Source organism: Eriocheir sinensis, chromosome 31, assembly GCF_024679095.1.
Source record: "Eriocheir sinensis breed Jianghai 21 chromosome 31, ASM2467909v1, whole genome shotgun sequence".
Lineage (NCBI taxonomy): Eukaryota > Metazoa > Arthropoda > Malacostraca > Decapoda > Varunidae > Eriocheir > Eriocheir sinensis.
Window position 1 is genome coordinate 16,196,332 of NC_066539.1, and position 3,472 is coordinate 16,199,803.

At 43.5% G+C, this 3,472-nt stretch overlaps 1 pseudogene across 1 annotated transcript; it reads right to left on the minus strand.

Annotated features, from left to right (window-relative positions):
- Positions 1 to 1,368: 1,368 nt before the first annotated feature.
- LOC127006008 (trypsin-1-like) lies at positions 1,369 to 3,208 on the minus strand (annotated as a pseudogene). The gene is made up of 3 exons (XR_007759009.1): positions 3,180 to 3,208; positions 2,053 to 2,268; positions 1,369 to 1,948 (listed from the first exon to the last, which is right to left on the minus strand). The product of XR_007759009.1 is annotated as a trypsin-1-like (transcript).
- Between the last annotated feature and the right edge of the window lie 264 nt (positions 3,209 to 3,472).

Sequence of the window (3,472 nt, forward strand, 5' to 3'; positions counted from 1 at the left end):
CTCCGTCTCTCTCTCCCCCTCCGTCTCTCTCTCTCTCTCTCTCATTACGATACTTCATGCCACAGCTATCATCTCTTCTCCACCTCTCGGACTGTAATGAAGCCCAAATGTTTCAATGCTTCAGCTTCACATGCCTTACTAATCGTCGAAGTAGAATGATATTTGATTTCTTTTGTAATTTCATACGAAAAAAATGCCGTGAAATAAATGACAACTTTACTTAAAATTAACTTATAGAGAAAAGTCTGGTTACTTTTTTGATTTTCTCAATACGTACTGTTTGACAATAATCGGAGTCCCTTTGTTTTGTTTCAAATATCTTTTTTATTCATACGTGTAATGCAATTTGCTTTAATGAAAATCATGTTTGGAAAAGTAAACACATTCATATATTCCTACTCCTACATATACTGTTCGTATTCTTAGTGGTTCTTTAGATTTGTCTCCTCCAAAAGTCGAATAATATCAAGTTTGTGATCATCTTGCCCTACAAATTACTTCTTTTGGACCACATCACTTTTACACTTGTTCTTTGGTCACCCCAGCGTCCTCGACTGAGTCCGACCGTGGCGCCTCTGTAGTCATGCATTATGGAGAGTACAAGGGGTGCAAGGCGGACACATGTATAGCGCATAAGAGTCACTGCCCATGTGTACCATTTTTTGGAGGGCGAGGGGAGGGTGGGAGCTTAGCAATATAGGGAGGGGAGAGGCGACAAACGAATAGGTGATGTTATGCGGTACAGGTTTTGTTTCATGATTCATGCCCTCCGGCCGACGCCTTAGAGAGATCGCTCTTTACTTTTCGAACTTCTCCTTTCTCGGCAATGTAAAGCTGAAACTCTCGAAATAACTCCGTCTGAAATAATTGGGAGACAAATGAAGAGAGGAAAACCGTGTGTGTGTATGTGTGTGTGTGTGTGTGTGTGTGTGTGTGTGTGTGTGTGTGTGTGTGTGCTGGTCTTTTTATTTTTTATTTGATTGTTTGTTTGTGTGTGTTGGTCTGTTCGTTTGTTTGTTTGTGTTAGTGTTTGTGTGTGTGTGTGTGTGTGTGTGTGTGTGTGTGTGTGTGTGTGTGTGTGTGTGTGTGTGTGTGTGTGTGTGTGTGTGTGTGTGTGTGTGTGTGTGTGTGTGTGTGTGTGTGTGTGTGTGTGTTGGTTTGTTTATTTATTATTTGATTTTTTTGTTTTTGTATGTGTTGGTCTGTTCGTTTGTTTGTTTGTGTTAGTGTTTGTGTGTATGTGTGTGTGTGTGTGTGTGTGTGTGTGTGTGTGTGTGTGTGTGTGTGTGTGTGTACTTTGTGATTATGCCATCTGTATACACTAGACATATCGAAACACCATCATAATTAGGAATACTGAAAGCAAAGTTCTCTGTGACGCCTTTATTGTGTCTGGCAGCACACCAGCTAGAGCTAAAAATGGATTTTACGAAACATTAGCTTCGACCCAGTCCTTGAAGTAGGCCACCTCAGCGTACACGCCGGGGTAGTCAGGGCGGGCACAACCATAGCCCCAGGACACGATGCCGGTCAGGAGGCCGCCACACACCATAGGTCCACCAGAGTCACCCTGGCAGGCGTCCACTCCTCCCTCGGGTAGTCCAGCGCAGATCATGGAGTCATCGATGTCGTTTTCTCCGTAAGCGGCGCGACAGTCAGCGTCACTGACAGTGGGGACATCGACATACTGAAGGACAGAGGGAGTGCTGCCTCCCTCCGAGGTTGTACCCCAGCCGGACACAACGCAGTCTCCAATGTACTCCTTTACACTCTGCAGACCGACAGATCCAACAAAGCTGTTGAAGGTCAGAGGGGAGGACAGTTGGAGAAGGGAAATGTCGTTACTGATGGTGAACCCGTTGTAATCTTCGTGCTGGATGATCTTGGACAGAACAATCGCCTGCTCGTTACCCTCATCAACGTCCAAATCTTGCTCGCCAGCAACAACCTGCAACGAAATAATGTCAGAATGAGAGTATGAGATACAAAGAGGATGGCTGGCGGCAAAATAGTTTTTTTTTTAACTTCATTATTGTGTGGATAAGTATTCACCTGAAGGTAGTCAGGGTTGTTGAAGTCCTCTCCCTGGACGCAATGACCGGCACACACGCCCCAGTTCTCGTTGTAGATGGAAGCGCAGAAGTGGAATTGAAATCCGAAGGAAATGTCTTGGAAGCTTAGCTGGTAGGAAACTGTCCTGGCGAGGCATCCTGTCCACCGACGATCTTGTTGAGACCCCGACGGAAAGTGGGCTTACGGGAGGGGCGGCTGTTGAGTAAGTTTGAAAAGTTGATGATATTTAATAGGTTTAAATAGCGTGGAGCTAATTACAAAATCCCACCAGATGCTTCTATATAACCCTGACGTCACCCCCAAGTTTTGGGATTAATAGATTGAGATGTAGACCCGTGTTGTTTGTGTATGCACAAGAAATACTAGTCATGATTTGTTGTAAAGTTAAATATTGCTTTAATATCTTTGATCAGGGCATTGAGATCCGAAAGTTTATCATGTTTCTAAACGTGAGATATGGTGCAATAATTCAACTTAGATATAGGACATTATCAGCGTGATAATGTTGCTGAATGATTGGGCGAGTGAGTGCAGGAGATGCAGAAGACATCGTCAGTGTGGTAAAGCTGCTGAATGGCTGAGCGAGTGAATTAGTGGTTGTGTTTATGAGTGATTGAGTGGTTGATTCATTGGGTGATTATTGACCACGTGACGAGGAGAGGAGATCTACTTACCGAGGGCCCCGGCAAGGAGCAGGCACAGGACGAGGGTCTTCATGGTTGACTCTGGTGACACGTTCTGCCGGCGTCGCCGTTTCTTATAGGGGACTATTGTTTTTTGTAGCCGTTATCGCGGCCTTCATAACTGGAAAGATGCAGATGCGTGATAGTGTTCGAAGTTTTTTTTTTTACTGATAAATGACAATCATAATAGTGAATGAATGACAATCATTAAAAAAAAATAATCTACTTTTTCAAAAAGTTAGTTGTGAACACATCTATGATCGAATTTGTATTGGATGCTAGAAATATTAACATGAAACATCTAAGTTATAAGTAAACTAGCTTTAGTATATTATCCCAGTGATATTTTTGATATGATTAGTCAATCAATCAATAACGACATACACCTTGAAGCGTTGCCTCGTTCAGCCGACGATTCCATACCCTTGGTGTGCCACCGAGCAAGTCCCCATGCAGGCGTTTTTTCCATACCCCCTTACCAAGTAACCCGCAGTATTCAGACATCCTCATCGTTGGCAATAACCTACACCTACCATTCACAGTGATTCCTTGAACAGAAAAAGAACAAGTACCTTGCTTCTTTGAGCCATCATCAGAATAGGTCACAACATCTTGTTCATCACAGGTCACTATTTCTTTTACAATCTCATCAAGTGCCAGGACCTCAATACTTTTCCCAGCCACTCGGACACTCTTGAAGTCAGGCAGTGTGTAAA